The sequence below is a fragment of the Pseudorca crassidens genome, chromosome 10 (genome assembly GCF_039906515.1).
Source record: "Pseudorca crassidens isolate mPseCra1 chromosome 10, mPseCra1.hap1, whole genome shotgun sequence".
In the NCBI taxonomy this organism is placed as follows: Eukaryota; Metazoa; Chordata; class Mammalia; order Artiodactyla; family Delphinidae; genus Pseudorca; species Pseudorca crassidens.
The window spans coordinates 22,092,058-22,112,498 of record NC_090305.1 but is presented as its reverse complement, the minus strand read 5'-3'; the positions used below and the strand labels follow the sequence as shown (position 1 = coordinate 22,112,498).

At 41.7% G+C, this 20,441-nt stretch overlaps 7 non-coding genes across 7 annotated transcripts; 3 read left to right on the top strand and 4 right to left on the bottom strand.

Moving 5' to 3' along the window:
* Positions 1–1,825: 1,825 nt before the first annotated feature.
* TRNAA-UGC (transfer RNA alanine (anticodon UGC)) lies at positions 1,826–1,897 on the top strand. Its single transcript has one exon. It is a non-coding gene; the product is annotated as a tRNA-Ala (tRNA).
* Positions 1,898–5,446: 3,549 nt separating this feature from the next.
* Positions 5,447–5,519, bottom strand: TRNAK-UUU (transfer RNA lysine (anticodon UUU)). Its single transcript has one exon. It is a non-coding gene; the product is annotated as a tRNA-Lys (tRNA).
* A 1,184-nt stretch (positions 5,520–6,703) lies between these two features.
* On the top strand, positions 6,704–6,776 carry TRNAR-CCG (transfer RNA arginine (anticodon CCG)). Its single transcript has one exon. It is a non-coding gene; the product is annotated as a tRNA-Arg (tRNA).
* Positions 6,777–10,638: 3,862 nt separating this feature from the next.
* Positions 10,639–10,710, top strand: TRNAA-AGC (transfer RNA alanine (anticodon AGC)). The gene has a single exon. It is a non-coding gene; the product is annotated as a tRNA-Ala (tRNA).
* Positions 10,711–14,242: 3,532 nt separating this feature from the next.
* TRNAA-CGC (transfer RNA alanine (anticodon CGC)) lies at positions 14,243–14,314 on the bottom strand. The gene has a single exon. It is a non-coding gene; the product is annotated as a tRNA-Ala (tRNA).
* Positions 14,315–18,287: 3,973 nt separating this feature from the next.
* TRNAA-UGC (transfer RNA alanine (anticodon UGC)) lies at positions 18,288–18,359 on the bottom strand. Its single transcript has one exon. It is a non-coding gene; the product is annotated as a tRNA-Ala (tRNA).
* A 1,744-nt stretch (positions 18,360–20,103) lies between these two features.
* TRNAT-AGU (transfer RNA threonine (anticodon AGU)) lies at positions 20,104–20,177 on the bottom strand. The gene has a single exon. It is a non-coding gene; the product is annotated as a tRNA-Thr (tRNA).
* Positions 20,178–20,441: the final 264 nt, after the last annotated feature.

Sequence of the window (20,441 nt, the reverse complement as noted above, 5' to 3'; positions counted from 1 at the left end):
AGTGATATAGTTTACATTTTAAATATCATATTAAGTCTTTGAGGCCTGATATATATTTTCCACTTACAGCACATCTCCATTTTTAAGTGTTCAATACTCAAAGTGGCTAGTGGCTACCATTTTGGACAGTGCAGGGTTAAACATACACATCATAGATTTTCAGATTTTCTGAATTGAGTATATATGGCATGAGTGTGTTCTGTCACTCAATTTAGAAGTTTAATTCCTGATAAGAATTCTGTATTAAATGAATCCATAGTCTGAAGATGGCTGTAGACTTTTAAAAAATTGAAGTATAGTTGATTTACAATATCATATTAGTTTCAGGTGTACAACATAGTTACTCAACAATTTTTATAACTCTAAATATTTAATTTTAAAATCCCCACTTTGTTCATGGGGCAAAAAGAAAAAAAAAAGGCATACCTTATTATTATGAATTCCTGAGACCCCAATAGACATGCAGTTTTCACCAGGTGTAACACAAAATTATGACCAAGCAGTGTGTCTGAAAACCTTCCTAATATTGGAAAGCATCATAAACCTAATATTTTACAACATCAAACAGTCAAGATATCCTCCTAAGCACTTCATGGGCTAAAAATTTCATGAGCCAACTGAAAGAACAAATCTGTCAGACAAACCATATTCTTTCAGCTTCAAAAGGAACTCAATGTTATTTTATGAATATTGGCAAAAGTCCATAAATGAGCAAACCAGAAGGAGAAAGGGTTAGCCACTGGAAATCTGGTGCCAGGAAATGGGTTCTCTTGCAGTCTTTTTATATATTTCAAAGAACACAGCCTTAACCACAATAAATCCCAGGGTTCAAGAGATGTCCAGGAGCAAACTTATTTTCCTACGAATATCACTAATGAGAATACTTTTCTGTCTTTATCCATCCTCCACATAGTTGTATCTACTGATCACTCACAAATCCAAATCTGGAGGCAGGGGTAATTGTGTGATTTCACCATGTAACATTCTCACAAGTGTGCACCACATAGATCTTGAATTTAACATGAGCAAGGCTTGCCCATCTTCTCCGTCTTCCAAACTTCCTCCCATTTCCAAAAGAATTTTTAAAACCTACCGCTTTTCTGCACTTTCTTCTGTTTGGTAATGACATAGCTTTTTTCCCTCCCTAAATAAATGCATGAACAAACAAACAAACACATAAATAAATACCTTTTTTCCTCTTTATCCCTAATGTCTTGCGGCTATTTGTCTTTGGTCTCGCTCTCATAATTTAATATTCCTCTCCATCCCTGAAGCTGTTGTTTCATTCATGCCTTATGAATACTTATGAAGAAGAGATTTTGGATTATTGGCGGGGCCTGCTAAATTAGCTGGGTGCCTAGATTAGAAAAGAAAAAGAGCCCCTTACATTGCAATGTTGAATGCATCGTTCTAGGGTTTTTTACTGCCTGTGGCTTTCCTCCATCAAATCTGGTCCTTAATATTCCAATGGAGCAAACAACCAAGATTATGAAGCATTTTAGGCCGGAAAGAAGCTGAATTTCAATGGCCTTGTGTCTCAGCTTAAGACATATCTGGAGGAAATCAAAAGGTCCAAAAACTGGGACTTGATTTGATCTCTTGCCAAGCATAATAGGAGACCCCAACTATGTTTTAAAGCTATGGTGTCAACTTCTTTTGGTTATCTGACACAGGTTTCCAATCTTTTGCCTTCCACTTCAAGTTCTATACTCCAAAGCATCAGTATCCTTCTTTGGTTCCTCTACCGCCTAGACACCCAAGGATCCAGAGCCTCAGGAAATAAAATTTATTCCCAAAGAAGCATTATCAGGAAACCTGTCGGGGAGGGGGTGTAGCTCAGTGGAAGAGCGCATGCTTTGCATGCATGAGGCCCCGGGTTCGATCCCCGGCATCTCCAGGCCTTGGTTTCACTTTTCCCTCAAACCTCAAGGAATACAGATTTAGTTCTCCTAACCCTTTTTTTCCCGTTATAGTCCTGTACACATACAAAGTAAAAACATAACCCAATGGATTCTGGTGAAGTCCCTCCTCTCTTGCTGTGAGCCTCGACCTCACCAAGACGACTTCAACAAGCAGAAGAAAGACAAAAAGGAAGTGGGAGAAAGAACGGGATGCCAACAGGAACAGTCTCGAAATCTTGGCCCTGAGATTAAAGTCATGACAACCTACACACCGAACTATCTAGAGTTCAGCCTCTGAAAACCATTTCAAATTAAAAATACTTGGTTACTACCTTACCCCTCTTATCTTCCATGTCTTGCATTCCAAGCTCAACACATTAAACAAACAACAACAACAAAAACACTCACTCCTACGTATAGCTCAGATGGTGAAGTCTAAAGACAAAGGCGGTCCCTGTTTCTACCTTGCGCTCTTCTACCACTAGCACGTGGGGATCCGGACACTGTGGCCTCCCTGCCGCGCGGTCTGAAACCTCCAATACCACCGGGATACACTAAAATCAGAAACTCAACCGCAGGACTTCTCTCAAGTGCTCCAACCACGGAAAGAGCAGCGAGGCTCTCTGAAAACCGCGACAGTCGGACAAAACGAAGGGGATCTTTCTTCGGGAAAGCGGTCTCAGCTCACTTCTTTCACCGGGAATGGACCTGCTTGTTCCCCACGTACCCAGAGGAAGCGCAGCAGAGACGCGTAACTAACCGCCTCTCCGCCCATCTGAAACTAACGCCAACCTAAGCACTCGTCCACTTTTTTCCTCCTCCACCTTCCTGTGGCCGCTGAAGCCGCGGACTCCACGCCTGCCTTTCGTTATCGTTACCTGTATTCTGCTCTCGCACTAATCTCCCTCCTGGTGTTAACTTTCCCAAAGATATCAGCCCACTCGTCTTGGAGTCTCTAAAGCCGAGAACTGCCAAACCTGGCTGACTTTCAGAATCATCGGGGGGAGCTTTTAAACAAGGTCGATTTCTGGCTTAGCCCATCAGAGATAATTCAGAATTTCCTCCAAACCTAGTACCTGAGTTGACTGTCGGAACAAATTTTGGCTGAAGGTGGGAAGCGTCTCCCCTTTCCACAGGGACAATGAGATCTCAAGAACTAATTTGGCAACCGGCGAGCTCATTTTGCACGTCGGGCCCAGCGGCTGAACCTCCCCCCTGGTGTTCTTTCATTCAAGAAAAGGATTCCGTATATACTAAGAGGGGCAAAAATCGATGCAGCATCCTGCTGTCTGTTCTTGTCCCCAACTTGGTCTCTGTGCGTCTCAGAACCAGAGCTGCAAAAGCCCGGGAGACAAACCGATGCCGGATTTCCCAACCATGGTGCTGGCCCAGGCGTTGACAAGGGTATTGTTTTTATTAGTTTCTTCCTTTTGTTTGCCTTAGGTTTCTTCTGCTCTTTTTCCCCTTGGCTATCTCAGTGAAAACTTAGATGACTAACTTGTGATTTTTCTTTTCTTGTATGCACTGAGTGCTATAAATTTCCTTCTCAGTGCTGTTTTAATAAGTATCAGAAATTTTTAGTGCTGTCTTAGTGTATCAGAAATTTTGATACATTGTATTTTTATTTCATTCTATTTATTTTTAAATCTCCATTGAGATTCCTCTTTATTCTGTGGGTTATTTAGAGCTGTGCTGTTTAGTTTCCAAGTGTTTGAATATCTGCCTCTTATCTTTCTGTGACTAATGTGCACTGTGGTCAGAGAACACACTGTATCTTTCAATTCTATTAGATTTGTTGAGGGTTATTCTATGTCCCAGGATATGTTCTATCTTGGAATACGTTCTGATGGATTTGAAAAGAATCTATACTCTGCTTGTATTGGATGAACCATTCTATGTTGATTGGATTCTGGTGGCTGATGGCATTTTTCAAGTGGATTTGCATATTTTATCTTTCAGTTTTATCAGATTTTTTTTTCCTTCACATATTTTGCAGCTCTGTTGTTTGGTGCATACGTATTTTGGATTACTATGCCCTTCTTGGTAGATGGGCACTTGTATCATTATATGATGTCCTTCTCTGCCTCTGATAATTTTCTTTGTTATGAAACTGACTTTATTTGACATTAATATAGCTACTCCTGCTGTCTTTTTATTGATGTTTGCATGACATGCCTTTTTTTTTTAATCTTCCTAACTTCAAACTGCCTATATATTTACAGGTTATATTTGAGGTGAATTTTTTTGTAGACAGACAGCATATACTTTGGTCATGTTTTCTAATCTACCCTGTGGGTTTAATTAGTGCATTTAGACTATTTACATTTAATGTAATTATTGGTATGTAGGGCTTAAGTCCGGCATTTTATTTTTTTTGTTTTCTGTTTGTTCTCTGTTATTCTTATTGTTCACTTCTCTCTTTTTTTGTTGCCTTTTTATGGACTACTTGTATATATTTTGGAATTCCATATTCATTTATCTATACCATTATTTATTGTATCCTTTTGTATAGATTTTTAAAAGTCATTACTGTAAATTCCATTATAGATATTTAACTTAGACTGTACTGGTGTACCATTTTACCAGTTCATGTGAAATGTAGCAACCTTACCTCCCTTTCTGTCACTTTACTATTCCTCACTTGTAATATGACTGTCTTAACTATTTCTTTCACATACATTTAGAACCACATCAGACAGTGTTATACTTTTGCTTCAACTTTCAAACATAATTTTAAAAGCTCAAGACAAGGAAAGTGTATTGTACTTACCATGTTTTTTTGCTTATCATGTTTTTTTCTTCCTTCCTGATATTCAATATTCCTTCTCTATCATTTCCTTTCTGTTTGGAGAACTTACTGTAGTCATTCTTTTAAGGTAGTTCTCTGGCAGCAAATTATCTTAGTTTTCCTTTATCTGAGAATATATTGATTTTCTTTTCATTCCCGAAAGATATTTTCTCCGGATATTGTATTCTGGATTGATAATTCTGTTCTTTTTTTTTTTTTTTTTTATAATTCTGTTCTTTAAGCACTTGGAAAATGTTGTACCACTCTTTCTGACCTCTATGTTTTCTGATGAGATAGATAGCCGCTGTCATTTGAATTGTTTCTCTATACGGGTAAAGTGCTATGTGTCTCTGGTTTCAAGTCCTTTTTCTCCCTTTGTTTTTAAGAGTTCAGAAGTCTTGGTTGATTTTTTCCCCAGTCAACTGATGAAAGAGACTCTCTTCTAAAAACCACATAAAATCCATATCTTCAGGTCAGCAATCCCTATTCCAAATGACTTCCCAAGACTGTCCCTTGGGGTTGGTAAATTTATCATGTAATCATTTCACACCTATAAAGCAACCACATAAAATCCATATCTTCAGGTCAGCAATCCCTATTCCAAATGACTTCCCAAGACTGTCCCTTGGGGTTGGTAAATTTATCACATAATCATTTCACACCTATAAAGCAATGAGCAAAGTTTCAATCAGTGTAAAATCAGGATATCATTTCCCCCAACTCTTCCTGTATGAATAAAGATAAAACAGAGGCAGTACGCCTGAACAGGGACTTGAACCCTGGACCCTCAGATTAAAAGTCTGATGCTCTACCGACTGAGCTATCCAGGCCCACAATGTTAGTTTTTCCCGTAGTATCTTATCTATCTTCACACATTTGGACAATTCGTTTTATCTTTCATGTATTAGTTCCCAAGTCAGATTTCTTGGATTTTCCTCATTGCTAAGAAGATTCTGTTTGAGAGAGATGTTATAATCGTTAGGAACATTTTCCTTCCTCTTCTCTTCTTTGTCTTCCTTCTCTAGGTTTTCAGAACCAGAGATGCTGCATCCCCTAGACAAAGCATTGCCAAGTTTCAGACTACATTGCTAGACAAAGAGGGTTTCATTTCTTGCCAAGTACCTCACCTAAATTTCTCCAGGCAACACTCACACTATTTCTGTTTCTCTCCCTCTGCATTGTCTTGTACATATTTCTTGCAGCCTTTGTAGACAGAGGGAAAGAGAGTTGAAGGAGGAGGAAATTGAAGATGCAAGAAAGTGTTCCATAATGGGTCCCTTTCTGTTGATGGATGAAATTGCCCCCAAACATTCCTTTGGCAAGGGAGTCTTGGAGCTAGCTGACGGGAGGGTGGGAACCAGGTGAAACAGCTCATGCTGGCCAGGCATTCTGCCCAACGTGGTGTGGATTTACATTCTTCAGCTTCTACTGGAGCCAGTAGCTCTTCAAACAGGAAAACAGCAAGGGACCATTATCCAATCTATGCTTCTCATTGAACCCATTTCAAGAAGGAAAGAGGTTTAACTAAAACAATTTCATAGGAAACAGCAGAAGGCACTTCCTTGGTCTAACCAGGCTCATTCAGTCCAGGCCGTAGCTCTTACCCCCCACTGCTCCTGTTTGAGCTTACAGACTTTTCTCCCTGGAGGATGCGCCATTGTATCTTTGAGATGGAACAGGTCAGAACGTACCAAACTCTGAAGCTCCCTCTCCTTACACTATCATCATCCCTTCATTGCAGACTTTACTTCTTGGCTCATATTTCTCCACTGAACTTGCATCAACATTAACTTGCATCAGACTTAGGTAAGAAAGCCTTCAAAGGCTGTGTCACTTCTGATCGCCTCACCATTTATTAATTTTAAGTAACTGTTGTCAGGAACTTGATGCAGTTTTATTCCCTTTGGGTCAGGAATGTTATTAATGAGATCTTCTTTCCAATGAAGTTAGAAATTTGAAAACAGAAACCTACCACGTTTCAGCTTTCAGGTTTGAATACAGATGTTTACCAACTGGCTACGTGGCCTAATGGATAAGGCATCTGATTCCGGATCAGAAGATTGAGGGTTCGAGTCCCTTCGTGGTCGTTGCTTATTGCTAGGCAAGAAACGGAATCCTTTTCATTTGACTTTCTAAGGGCTGGCCTTGAGAAGAAAACCTGAAATGAGGCAAGAGTCTTAAAAAACCAAAATTAGTATACCCACTAATTACCGATACCTTGCGTTTTGTCATTGGCATCTAATCACCAGATAATACCCAGTAGTGAAATACTAATGCATGTATAGTTATTGATACCATAATGACCCTGGATTTTCTGGCTCAGAATCCTTCTGTAGAACTGGTAGACAGTGGCCAAGAAAAGGATAGGAAGGGGAAGAAAAGTTGACTGCAAACATTTCTCTGGAGAAAGCTGGGTTTCAAAGAGTTTCTATCTAGGAGTTAAGAATATGTGCTTGGAGGGCTAGGGGAGATACTAAACCCTGAACATGCACTTGCAGTCTGGACCCTCATAGTGAGAGTCTGATGCTTGTCAACTGAACTATCCAGCTCAGGAATTCAACTTATCCTGAGAATTTATTCAAAGCTAATAAGTGGATTATTCTCTAACCTTTCTACTATTTGCCTTCGTTATAAATACAGGGCACCAATATTTGAGAAATTCACCTGGCAGAGGGATCCTCCTTCTACATTCAGCATAGCTTCCTACTTAGCAAATCTGAACAAACTTGTAACAGGTAGAGATTGAATCAGTAATCAAGAACCTTCCAACAAAGTAAAGTCCAGGAGCACAGGCACATTCAGCTAAACTGCAAGACATAAGATTAACACACAAAAGTAAGTTGTTTTTCCCTACACTAGCAATGAACAATCTGAAAAGGAAATTTAAAAAACAATTCCATTTACAATAGCATCTGAAAAAATAAAATACCTAGGAAAAATTTAACCAAAGAGGTGAAAGACTTGTACACTGAAAACAACAAAACATTGCTGAAAGTAATTGAGGAAGAGGGGTAGGGAATTTCAGTGGGAAGCATCTCTGTTCCTCCATCTACTGTCTATTTCATGACTCAAAAATTATGAGACTCAACAAAAATGTCTGTCAGGTTCTTTATTTTCCCTCTTCTTTCCATCTTTTTTCCCTGTACTGAAGGTGAACTTCCTCTTAATGTTGGGGTAGGCCTCTTTTTCTTAACTGGTTTTTTTTTTTCCTTTTTTGGCTTCATAGTGTGGATTGCAGGGATTGACCCTGCGTCCTCAGCAGTGAAAGTGCAGAGTCCTAACCACTGGACCGCCAGGGAATACCCTGGGCCTCTTTTTTTTTTTTTTTTTGGTGGAGATTTAGGATGGACTCCCCACCCCCCCGCACTTTTCCTCTCCCATCCCATCTTCCTTTTACAAAAACAACCACCCTATGTGGAACCAAGGTCTATGGAATAGAACTGGAACAGCTGTAAAGGCAATGCACTGAATCATTGGTTTTCTTTTCGTATGAGCGGGGAAATCATGAGAAAATGAATGAAAAGGTGCAAGAAGGATTGGGTTACAGAGTAAAGAACACACATGGAATTACAGGGGTTTTACTCAAGACCTTGTATGTGGAAGGCACCTGCTTAACACTAAAAATCACCTTGCCCTAGAAATTCTTCATAACATATCAGTGCCATTTTTGGATGGTTTTGAGAAACTGAAAGTTGGCAAGGGAAAGTCCACTGAGATAAATTTCACCAATGTAAAAATCATTAAACTAGATCCTCTCTTGCATCTCTGGTTCAATATTCTGGAACAGAAAAAGTATATTAGGCAAAACTAAGGAAATCTGAATAGATTGTAGATTCCATTTTTAAAAATGTATCAATTTGAGTTCATTAACTTGGCAAATGTATCATCCTACTGTAAGCTGTTAACGATATGGGAAACTGAATGCAGGGTATAGGGGAACTCTCTGTAATGTCCTCTCCATTTTTCTCTATATCTACAACTGTTCTAAAGTTAAACTCTTTTTATAAAATAAAATGATCTCTCTTTTAGATATACAAGAGAAGAGAGCATTTAAAAGGATTTAGAGCAAAGGTTTTGCTGCAGAGAGTGAATGCATTTCTAACAGGGCTCTTGTACCGGTTAGCGCCCACATTCAACAGGAGGGTGACTTATAGGACCTATGCCACTGTCTGATTTCTATGATGATTTTAAATAACATTCAACAGAGGCTAAAACAAAAGAATAAGCATGTGATTAGTAACGTGCTCCAAACGAAAGCTGGCTTCAGTAGGCTTTTGTGTATGTATGTATACATGAAATTATGGGGAAAGTGAAAGAGTCTACACCAGAACCGGGTCGTGAATCCTGGGTCCTCAGACTAAGGGCCTGATACAGGTCCAATTGAGCTACCCAAGAGTACGAAGGTTTCAGTAAGAATCTATTCAAACCAAAAACGTTTAGTCACTGCTTAACCTTTTCCTTCCACTCTTTCCCTTGTATTTTAAAGCCAAACACGCTAAAAACTAGCTGATGGCAGTTGAAATGCCCAAACACAAAACTGCGTTTGGAATTTGTTTCTAAACTCAACGCTGCATCGGGTTACGTATAACGTCGACTTTCTAAAATCTCTAATACCGGAGTCTACTGCTCCAGAGATATGCAACCACAGGTGCGCCCTTGAAGATGCTCAGCCTGTGTTTGCTGTGACAGAAAGTGGAGCAAGGCACTCTCAGAGTCACAAAATCTTGGGCAAAACGGGACGTATCTTTTTGTGGGACACACGCTTTCAAATCACTTACCTTAGGAAGGAGCCTTCTTCTCTTCCCGAGGGCCTGCAGAAAGTGTAGCAGAAGTGCCAGGCTTGGTCACTTTCTACCTCCGAGCCTCTCCATTGAGACCCATCTCCAAACTCTTCTATCTTCTTCCTCTGCTGCCTCTTTTCTTCCCCTTCATTGGCTTCATCCTTTTCCCTTCCAAGAACCAGGCCACTCTCCCTTCTCCAACACCTCTTCTGCTTATTCCACTTCCCAGCCGCTCGTCTTTCTAGTATGGTGATAGTATAACCCATCCCAGTCGGTACCTGTCCTCTCCTCCCCATTCCCTCTCCTGACAGAAGGTTTAGGATTTTATCCAAAAATCTTACCTAGCTTAACAGTCGCACCAATGTTTACCTAAAGGTGGGAGGTGTCGACGTTCTGCGCCCTGGGTACTGATGAAATTTTCAGACTTGTTCCAGGCATAGGGAAGGTTTACAGACAGCGAATTCGTTTCGCAGGTTGCGCGCAGCTTCCCTTGCGCTCTCCTCCTTGCGCAAATAATGTGATGCTGTAACAACAGGAGCGCCCACATTTCTACTCTTACCTCTGTCTGCCGCCACTCTTGTGTTGTCTGCAAAACCAGAGCAATAGCGTCGCCGTAACAAAGCTGCTGTCACGTCCCGGGTGCAGATGCCGAATGCAGTGGTTTGCAAGAGCACGCAAGACTGCCTGAGACACATACTTGTCGCTCTTTGTTTCGGTCAAGTATTGTGAATTAATTCACCTCTTGTCTTAACTTCACACCTGGACCTACATTCCCTCGGCTGCACTCACGGAGCGCGCCTTTGTATCCCCAGCGCTACGTTTTGCATCTTTGGCAGCTTCGTGGGCAGAGGAGGACTTTCTAAAGAAGGGAGAATCTAAAGACATAACAGAAGATTCAGTTCTGGGACTCTCCCTCGTGGTGGACTAGAACTGACACAAGAGGCAGTTGGCTAAAAGTTCGTGATGGGGAGGAGGATTGTGGGAAGACCTAAGGGTTTTTCGGTCCAGAATGCATTTCTCTTTTTCCTGCCCTAGCTGTGAGACAGGAGTCAGTCCCGAGGTTTCAGAAACAGAGGAACTGAACATAATGGACTTTGGCTTGCCAACACCGTCATACAGTGATAAATAAATAACATGGGACAATAGGAAAATGAACTTACGGTGTGGGGGGGGTGTAGCTCAGTGGTAGAGCGCGTGCTTAGCATGCACGAGGCCCTGGGTTCAATCCCCAGCACCTCCATTTGTCCTCAACTCCCTCACAGCTGAGGTCCTTCTCGGTTTTCTTTGTGTAGACCTTAACTTTTGTAGCCTTCGGTTAATCATGTGACTATGGGCCTTGACATTCCTTGGATCTCCCAACCTGACTACTTCAGTACAATAAAGCCAGGAACCAAGTTAAGTACAGAAACTGCTCGCTCAGAATCAGTCTCCTGAAGGCGGAGCACCGAGTATGCCACGTAGGGTCCATTCTCCTTTGCTGCATTTTTTTCATTATTATTAAGGAGCAGGGAAGAAAAAGACAGACTGAAAGAGAAAAGGGGGAAGGGGGCCTTTGGGAAAATTCTTTTAGATTACCCCTCCCACCTCCCGTCCCGTCTTCCTCTCAGCTGGTTTGTGTCAATGGACAGGCTGCGGGCTCCAGAGGAAATTTTCCTTCTCCTTTTCCTTTCCCCACTCGCCCCTGCGCTTTCACCACACATCGAACCTTGGTTGGGCAGCAAAAGGTCGGTCCAATCACCAACGATGGAGCTCTGTGTTCCCAGGTTTTTCTCGGTGAAGGAGTGTTTAAGATACTGTCCATGGGAAAAACGCTTCTCACGAAACTCAGAGGCTTCCAAAATCCGTAGTTGAAGAAGTTATTTCCAGTGTTGGAAAGGGCGGCTAGTCTCTCTCAAAGCCAGACTCGGGCAAAAAGGGTTGCTCCTTCCTGTGGCACAAACGCTTTTAAGCCCGCTTCCCTTAGGAGGAAGATAACCTTCTGGTTTCCTGCATCCCTAGAGGGAGCAGAGGAAACAGAGGCAACGCGGGCGCAAATTACCTCCCGGGCCAACCAAATAGTGGGCATCGTAAAGACCTAGTCCCAAGCCTTCTTTCGCCCTTTCCTCTTTTAGTTCCTCCTCCCCAACCGCAGCCACCTGCCTCCTCCTACCCCACCCCACCCCCATCCACTTTCTTCATCACCTGCTGCTTCACCTTCTCCTTCACTTTCCCTTCCCGTCTCTCCTTTCATTCTGTTTCACCATTTCCTCCAGGCTAGTTGTTTCCAAGCAGCTCACTTCAGTTCCCGCAGCTCCACTTTCTTGATTAACAGTTCTCAAACCTGGATGATCAACAAAATCATCTGGGGAGGCATTTCCATCCTATAGATCTCCACCCCACCCCCCTATCCCGTGATTCTGAGTGCACTCAGGAGCTACAAGGTAGAAATGGGCATACGTATATTTACAAAGTTATCCGACGGTTTCCCAGGTTAGGGAATATTGCATTCTAGTCTAAAACCTTTTATCTCTGTGTTGGTGAGTCGCTTCAGGCTGCCTGTATTATTCACCAAGTTACTTTTAAAAGTCGTTTCGCCTCTAAGCTCCCACTTCAGCGACTTTCCAGAGCCAACTAAGCCTCATTCGGGCTTTTTTTTTTTTGAGGGGGAGGAGCAGAGGAGGAATGGAAGAGTTGATATATATGTAATTGATTCCGATATTCAGGAAAATACAGATTTCCCACTCGTGAGAAAAAGTAAAAGAGAAGACACAATGATTTAGGATTACTCCTAAAACTCACCTTTGGTCACCACAGATTTTGGCAACAGGAGGAAAGTGTCTATTCCTTGCATCTCTGTGATGGCTGAGGTTTGAGTATTTGTCCAAGAGCATCGGGTTGGAGCGGGAAGGTTCTTATAAAAGTTTAATTTGCTTCGCCGTTCTTGCTTAGCCTCCGAAGTGTCTCCCTTAAGCGTCATTGTGGATCTCAGAAACAGAACTGCACAGTCCCCAAGACAAAGCCACTGAGGTGCAGGGCTCCAGAGTTTGGAGTTTCGCTGGGCTCCAGAGTTTGCTAGAGTGACCTGTTTTCTCTTTCCAGCTGGATCTAAATTCCCCAGGGAACTTTTCAGGTTCTGCCCCTTTGCACCCTTGTTCTAGCATTTCCAGCTGGGGTTGACAGCCAGAAGCATTAGAGGTGCAGGGCCCCTCGATGTGATGACGTGGGATCTGCCTTCTGGTGGAGGCCACCGGGAGAAGGAATTCAGAGTTCCAGCCTGAAGCCACTTGAGTTAACATGGGCTATGCATGGCCATGGCTGAGGATTCACAGCCCTAGGGTTTAGATACTCCCTTCTCCTGGAAAAACGGATCCAAAATATGTATTCCCTCATGGGTTACAGTGGCCAGAGTACTGTTCTTTATGGGGACTTCTTATGTCTCATGGCTTTTGACAGCTGCCTGAGAGATTCCCTAAGGCAGAAGGAGGGCTCCATGCTAAATACAGTGAGGCTTAAAGAGCAAAAGGAATAATGTCCTGAGAATCCGTGTTTGGCAAAATGGGAAAAGGTGGTCTAAGCTGTTTTTCACTGCTTTGTCTACTCTCCCATGTTAGAAGTCTAGAGAATGAGAGTGAAATAGAAGGAAAACTCATTCACTTAATCTTTGCCCTGAAATGGTTTATACAGCAGCTTGACAACAACATACTTGGATGGAGGCAGCCCAGAGATAGCCCTGGTAGGAAGGGAGCTTAGTGGCTTGGCTGGTTTGAGCATCTGTCCAGGGTTTGAGTCCCAGAGGAAGCTGAGCTTGTGACTGATCCCTGCTTTCTCTTGATCTTGAAGGACCTAGGAGAAACATGATTTTAGTTTCTCCAAATGAGGGAAAATAGATGTCATTTAAAAATTTTTGACTTCACGTTTTAAAACATCCTTTTCAAATACAAAAGTTATCATGCAAAGGTTTTGGTAAAGAAAAATGGAACCGTTTTTGTGCATTCACCCAACACGCGACTTGCACAGAGAACAAAGTGCAGAGCAATGATATTCTGTAGTTTGTACTGATTCTTAAACGAGTTGTTTCTGTTTGTTGTTTCTGTTTGTTTGCTTGTTTTGTTAAATACAAGCAAATTATATATCTATTCTTACTTCCACCCAAACACCTTTGGCCACATCTTCCTCTGGGACATCAGTGTGGTGTTACATGAGGTGTTGTTAATTCATTTAATGATTTAAGAACAGAAAAGTGAAGTTCAGCGAGGAAGTGTAGAAGGTAAGGAATCTAAATCCGCTGTTTGCAGGGTTTCTGAGATTTACTTCAGCTAGGTGTTTTGGTTGAGGGGATGGTGGGGAGTTAGTGGGTGTCTTCTAGTATATATTTTGTGTAAATTTCCTGTGGAAGTTGATTTAACATGGAATACAAATGACTGTGCTGCCCAAACCTAGGATCTAACCTTTAAAATCCGTTGGTCACTTGCTCATCTAAGCTATTCCAGCGAGCGTGAGCTAGTTCTTCAGTCTTCCAAATCATGTTTTAAACGTTCACGTGGCAAAGGCTTTGGTAAATGTCACCTTACCTTGGGCCAACGTCCACCCACTCACTCACCAAAAAATACTTGGGGTCTGTGCCCTGCGCCTCCGTTGCTTATCTCGGATTCCCTGCTCCAGGGCCCGTGGAGTAGAAATGGTATAATATCGAAGGGAATCCATTGGACTACGTATTTTTTTAAATGGGAGCAGAGGAAACATGGCAAAATGTATGACAAAAATGAAAGGGGAGGATGAGGGAAAAACCTAGATGGAGGAGCCGGGGGTTGAACCCAGGACCTCGTGCATGCGAAGCACGCGCTCTACCACTGAGCTACACCCCCTCCTGCAGGAGCTCCTTGGGGATCATTTATAAAATACTACTTTTATTTTGAGATTGGCTTTATTTTCTAATGGAGAAAATCCACTGGGTTAAATCCCACCATTTGTGAAATTACTAAACTGGATATTGTCTAGCGGCTTCACTCAGGTTACAGTCCGACTGACACAGTCTCTGATTCTAGAACTTTCCTACTTCTGTTAGCCTGCTGCAAGGTCCACTCAGAAGAAACTACGTGAAAATTACTTTCTTTCGCCTGGAAAAGTCACGGATTTCCAACACAAATCTCCAGCAGTACTGGCTCAGATGAAGTGCTTTTCAGCCCAGAGGCAGCCGAATTGAATTCCACACCAGGTTGGGTCGGAAGACGGCCAACGAACATCCTTTATCCAGCTGACACTCATTGTTTGCTCACGCATCACCACATGTTCTGAGATTGTTTTCAGTTCTGGTTCCACATCTCCCCACCTCTTGAGGATTATGTCTACAAAGGATTTCAGGGGGAAAAAAAATCTTTAGTTCTATCAACTAAAAAAAATCTAAAGTTCTATCAACTTAAAAAAAAAGCTGTCATGGGAATTCCCTTGGTGGTCCAGTGGTTAGGACTTCACGCTTTCGCTGCTGAGGGCGCAGTTTCAGTCCTTGGTGGGGGAGTTAGGATCCTGCAAGCCACGCAGCACAGCAAAAGAAAAAAAAAGAAAAAAGAAAAGAAAAAGAAAAAAGTGACATTTTTCTAGACTGGGGGAATGAAAGGACAAACACAAGGCAGCGAAACAACATTGGGGAACCTAGCAACTGTCAAACTGCTTTCCCTGAAGGAACCCATTATCACAGTGGGAAAACCTGCAATTCTTCAGAACATGAAAATTCGAGGAGGTCCTGGGTAACTCAAAGCTGATAGTATTGGACGCGTGGGAAAGAGCAGAGGTAATAGCTCTTTTCTCACTGGGATGCTTTCAGCTTTGTGTAAGGCCAATGACCTCCATGAGTCCAAAGCCCTAAACTATACTTCTTTATCATGATCTTCATATGATACTGATGGAAGTAATCCAGGAAGCTTTTCATTTAATGGCTTGAAAATACCGGACATAAGTGTTTATTGGTGAAGGCAGGGACGACTGGAGGCACGCAATTCCAATTCTTCTTGCCTTAGCCTTCTAAGCCCTTTTCTTGAGAAAGTGAATTCAGAAGCATTTGTATTAGGGTGACATGTTACAGGAAGGAGAATTTGTTTTGACACAAACTGTGGGCTTTTCAAATCATGGGGAGGGAATCCTGATTTTAGTTCAGCCTTTTAGAGCTCTTCCAACTAAGCTATGTTGACCAAATCTCTACTGTCATCATCAGCACTAATAATTTTCTCCACTTTCAAGTTTGGAAAGCACAGCAACCCTTGAGAGATGTTGTTCCCTTTTTCCCTCACTTTGAGAAAGTTGGTGTTTGATATCCTGCCACATGTGGTAATTAGTTTCAACTACTAGCAACAATGGGTGTGGGAGGGAGTGAGGAGAGAAAATCAGTGGGTAGGTTTTCTGTTCCTCAGTCTTCAGTCTTTTAATTGACATAGGCAGAGCCAGAACACAAAGGAATCCATTAACAAAAATTGACTATGAACCTCTTTTCCTTTCCTTTGTATCTTTTTCTTTCCTTTTCCTGGGTAAACTGTGATATGGAACAAAAGGGAGCATGGGCTCACTCTCTTATTTCTTCTTATCTTACTTGTGGTGATGCAGTTAGGTTGGTAGATGCCAGAGTCATAGAGTTGAAATAGATCAGCTTAAAAGCAATCTTTTGGGTAACGGATTTACTTTGGATGTGAGCAGGGGAAAAAAAATGACTAAAGAATTTTTTTTGATGGGGAAATTTGGATGTGTTCTTGAAATATAGTATTCGTGAGGAAAGGGAAAAGCAATAATGGAGTCCAAGATTACCTGGATTCTCCTGCATGCTTAGCTTATGCTCTACCAGTGAGCTACACAACCAGATAGACCCTATACTTCAGTAAATCTATAACTGATGATTGCCCTGCTTCTTATTGAGGAGTCATTTTTCCTTTTCCCCTACACTGTTTCCAACTTTTATTTGGAAGCCAGATGGAACTTGGCTTTCTTCTAGGAAGGTCTTTAGAGCATGTTAGGGTGTTCCTTCACTTCTCACATCCTGCCGTTGGCTTCAACTAGCTTCTGAAAAGCAGGACCTTGAGGGGCAAATCCAGGGCAGCAATAGAATGAGAAAGTCATAAATGTATACAGTCCAGTGATGTTTTGCTCTGTCTTAATCTAGACTGAAAGACAACTTCGGAGGTGCTTTCAAGGGTCCGCTAGACAAATAAAACAGTGAATTGAATGACGAAAGGTAAGGGAGAAATTTGATGTAACGTGGTAGAACAACACAGGATTTGGACTCTTACTGGAGTCCAATACTTAGTACTTAGGAAGACTTACAGGTAGATTGGATTATGCAGACAGTGATGCCTTTCACAAAGCTAATAAAAACAGGGGAAGTGGTGGGAATTCTGTTTGTTGTTGTTATTGGTTTGTTGATTTATTTTTGCGTCGGGAGCATAAGACGGGGTAATAAAGGGGTAACGTTGAGTTTGGGGTTTGGTATGACATATTTTAAATGCCTACAAGATGGCCTCTTGAGGATGTCTACCTACACACATTATAACCTGAATCTGGAATTCTGTGGACATCTCTGAACCTCAAGTTTGGACACATATGTGGCTAGGAGTAGAAAGACTCGGAAGAGTAGGTAGAGTGAGAACTTAAAGTTATGCATTCAGACATGTAGGTAACGGGACTTCCCTGGCGGCCCAGTGGTTAAGACTCGGTGCTTCCACTGCAGGAGTCACGGGTTCAGTCCCTCGTCGCGGGATTAAAATGCTGCGTGGCACGGCCAAAAAAAAAAAGAGGAATAGATAAGGAGGTTATTGTTAGGGCTTGTGAAAAACAAAGAAATGAGATTGCTCCTAGGCTGATCTCATTCTTCTTTGATTTATACTGGTTATTGTTATGGTCCTAAAGTTTCCTTAGAAGACCAATAAAAGTCCCATTTTCTGCCATCAGCTTCCACATAAAGTGATTATCTCTGCAGAAATTGCAGATCTCTTAAGCTGTCTGTAAAAGGAAACAGCATCAATTCCACCAGTCCCCAAAGGACAACCTTTGAGCAGAAATACTGTCCATGGGGTCTGGTTTATTGAAAAGGAACGTCTCCTGCCTCCACCGCACCCACTTGCTGCTGAGCATCTGCTTCTCAACGTTTTGAGAATTCAGTGGAAAGGATGGGAAGGGAACAAAGAGATGGCTGACTTTTTAGAAACCAACACCTCTCCATTACTTGAATTTATCTGAAAGTCAAGTGTTCTCTAGGGCAGGGGATGAACATCACTTTGTCTCCAAAATTAAAGCAGGTTGGTGGTGGGGCTTTCTTTATTTTGTCTTTTTCTGGGCTCTTACTGGAGAAACAGAAGTCCTTGTTCGAATTCATGTGTTCTATTCCAGGTATGTGATAAAAGTTCATGAATAGTTGTGTGTCTAAGGCATTTGGTTTGCAGTTCAAAGTGTTTTTCCAGGGACGGTTGGAATCCTGCTCACAGCACCCTAATTTTTCACGTGGCTACTGTCTTTAGGATTAGTTATTCTGGCCAAAGAAATTGCACACAGGTTTCTTTCTTTTTCTTTTTTCCCGTCTTACTTTGGATCTTCCTTCTCTTAAGTAGTATGGTAAAATGGTAGTTCAGGTGAAAAAGCTGGTTAAATTGGGGACATTCGCGGATGTGGAATAAGCCTGTTCTTTTTTTTTTTTTTCCTTCTCTTGTTTATTCCTTCTGCTGTCCCAGCAATCATGTTTACTTTCCATGTGAGCAGGGGGAAAAAAGTGACGAAAGGTGGAAAAGTAGGAGAGCAGATTCCGCGGGGCTGAAGGAATGTAAAAATATACAATATATTGGGGAGCAGAAAACGAAGTGCTCGTGGAGGTGCCGGGGATTGAACCCGGGGCCTCATACATGCAAAGCATGCGCTCTACCACTGAGCTACACCCCCGAGTAGTAGTGGACTCTTTTTTTGATATATTAGGAAATATGCCCATTTTCCGTATTCTTTGGCAAAACTATTTTCTTTCGTCAGAAAATTTATTCTGTTAACTCCACTATTTCTACAGTTTTTAAATTAGATTTTTTTGGTGGATGTCTATGCTCAAGAATAGTAAATTCTAAAAAAAAAAAAAAAAGAAAAGAATAGTAAATTCTAAACCCAAATTTTTACCTTTCCTGCTCGTGGTTTCTTCTCAGCCGGGTCAGTCCTCTCCAAGACCTTCTCACCTGGGCCAAAAGACAGAGTAGATGGAAGAGTATAAAAGAAAGGAAATTATCACCTTTTATCATCACTCGAAATCATCACAGGAAACAAAAAACTGATCCCACGTTCACAAAAATTAATCTGTTTCTCAGCATCTTTGAAGATTATGCAAGAACGAACAAAAAGAAGAAAAAATAAGGGACTCTAAGAAATTAAATTTTTTTTCTGTAATTTTCTGAGCTGTGTCGGAGTAGCAGAGAGGCTTTCTAATGAATCCCTATTACTTCTCTTCTCTCTCCACCTACCATCCCACATTGCCAGGAATTGGATGCAAGCACCATACATGGAAGACATTCCAAACTTTTGGGGGTGGGTAGGTATATTGGACAATTAGACAGCAACACTTGCAGAGTCTGAAACATTCTAAAAACAGGTTGAAAACAATCTCAGTTTTGAAAAATGTGTCAGAGAAGTTCATTCTTAAGGACCCGAAATAGCTCAGCTGAGAGAGCATTAGACTGAAGATCTAAAGGTCCCTGGTTCAATCCCTAGTTTCGGCAAGTCTGAGTGTTTCAGCCTACAGCCGGTAGGAGGGGCAATCTTAGCAACTCCCGCGACCTAGTACTTGAAACTCCAATCTTTAAATTGAGGTCTTGTAATTGATGTCACATGAGCAAAGGAAATGTCCGGCATTCCTTGCTTCTCCCGTATGCGTGCGACTGCAATGACCTGTGAGTTTTGAATTTTGATTCATCTTTAATGAATAGTAAAATTCGTTCTTATAATTTACGATGCTATTTTCCCTTAATAATAATGACATCAAATGGCAAATTAAGAAATACTATAACATGTCGAGAGAGCGAGGAAGAAAAAAAGCTAAATTTATGTTTTATTATCTTTACCGGCATCTTTTCCTGTTTTTTGGGTAAGGGACCCTACATTTTCATTTTGCCCTGGTCCCGTACATTATGCAGCCGGCCCTGACCAACATTAAATCGACATTCTATGCTTTCACAAATTTCTTGGGCTAATTACATCTTACCTCCACACCCACTCTCAGTCTTCCCACACACCTATCATTGAATTATAATCTCGAGCACTGGCGAGTTTCGTATTAAAATCCACACCCAGAGTCTACAGTCCCTCTCTGAATTTCAATGCGTTGTTCTTAATTCTTTACATGAAATTAGGATTGGGATACCTGAGATAACATTGCAAGGAAAATCCCAAGGGAAGATGTGGTTTGTATTTCCAAAAGGAAACATTAAGAAAATAGGCAGTACACTAAAATCAGTCCTGCTCTTTGCTTTCTTAATATAGTCCTGCGTTGTGTGGATGTAACAAAATCAGTTCCATTTTGTTTCCAAAGCCGTTGGAAACTACCTATTAACGGGTGGCTGGTAGGCTGCTGGTAGGAAAAACCCCGCCAAAGTCGAATTTTAAGAGAGCAAAAGATGCACTCGGAGAAACAAACAGGTCACACCTAGAGAGGCCCCGCTGGGATTCGAACCCAGGATCTCCTGTTTACTAGACAGGCGCTTTAACCAACTAAGCCACGGAGCCCACGCTGTGAGTGCGTTAGGGTTTTCTTCTGTCAGAGAATGCATTTGTATTGCTGTATTTCAGAATAGGACCTGAGACGGGAACTATATATTCATCTCTTTTTAATAATAAGACATCTTTTCATGGACTTTCATACTCTTGGCTTTTGACTGGGGTCAGAGCCACCCAACCAATGAATAACAGCTTTGACCCAAGCGTTATTCATCTGTCTTTTTTCCTTTCGCTCTGCATGACCTCACTGTATTTGGCGTGGAGCCTCGATAC